The following is a 1,370-nucleotide window of genomic DNA, read 5'->3' as shown; positions in this document are numbered from 1 at the left end:
ATGTTTTCTTTGCATCAAAAATTTTTCAAAAATATGTTCTTGATGTTCATCATGATCTTCAAAGTGTTCTTGGTGTTCATCTTAACATTCATAGTGTTCTTGCATGCATCTTGTGTTTTGATCCAAAATTTTCATGTTTTAGGTCTTTTTTGTGTTTTTCTCTCTCATCATCATTAAAAATTTAAAAATAAAAAATATCTTTTCCTTATTTCTCTCCAAATTTTTGAAAATTTGAGTTGACTTGGTCAAAATTTTTTAAAATTAGTTGTTTCTTACAAGTCAAGTCAAATTTTCAATTTTAAAAAAATCTTATCTTTTCAAAACTTTTTCAAAAATTAAATCTTTTTCATTTTTCTTATTAATTTTTGAAAATTCTTTAAAATGTTTTTCAAAAAAAATCTTTTTCTTAATTTTATCTTAATTTTAAAATTATGCTAACAATTAATATGATTGATTCAAAAATTTGAAGTTTGTTACTTTCTTGTTAAGAAAGGTTCAATCTTTAAATTCTAGAACCATATCTTTTAGTTTCTTGTTAGTTAAGTAATTAATTTAATATTAAAAATTAAATCTTTTTCAATCCTATCTTTTTATCATATCTTCTTATCTTATCTTTTTATCATATCTTTTTCAAAAAATTTGATTTCAAAATATCTTATCTAACTTCTTATCTTCTTATCTTTTCAAATTTGATTTTAATATCTTTTTCAACTAACTATTTGACTTTTTGTTTGTTTCTTATCTTTTTCAAAACCACCTAACTACTTTTTCCTCTTTAATTTTTGAAAATATCTCATCTCTTTTTCAAAAATTCTTTTTAATTGTTTTAAATTTTAATTTTAATTATATCTTATCTTTAATTTTCGAAAATCATTAACTACTTTTTCAAAATTATTTTCGAATTATCCCTCTCTTGTCTTCTTCTATTTATTTATTTATTTATTTACTAACACTTCTCTTCATCTCTCTTCATCTCTAATCACTGCCTCTATCCTCACCCTTGTGTTTGGGTTCTTCTCCACTCTTATTCCTTTCTTCTTCTACTAATGATAAGGATCCTCTTTGTCCAGATATAGAGGATTCCTCTTCCTTTTTCTTTTTCTCTTCTCTTTCATATGAGCAGGAATAAGGAAAAAGGCATCTTTGTTGAAACTGATCCAGAACCTGAAAGGACTCTGAAGAGGAAACTAAGAGAAGCTAAATTACAACAATCCAGAGGCAACCTTTCTAAAATTTTCAAACAAGAGAAGGAGATGGCAGCCGAACCCAACAACAATAGTGCAAGGAGGATGCTTGGTGATTTCACTAAACCAACGTCCAAGTTTGATGGAAGAAGCATCTCAATTCCTGCCATTGGAGCAAACAATTTT

This window comes from Arachis duranensis, chromosome 7 (genome assembly GCF_000817695.3).
Source record: "Arachis duranensis cultivar V14167 chromosome 7, aradu.V14167.gnm2.J7QH, whole genome shotgun sequence".
Taxonomy (NCBI): Eukaryota; Viridiplantae; Streptophyta; class Magnoliopsida; order Fabales; family Fabaceae; genus Arachis; species Arachis duranensis.
The sequence above is the reverse complement of the archived record's forward strand: the minus strand, read 5'-3'. Positions refer to the sequence as shown.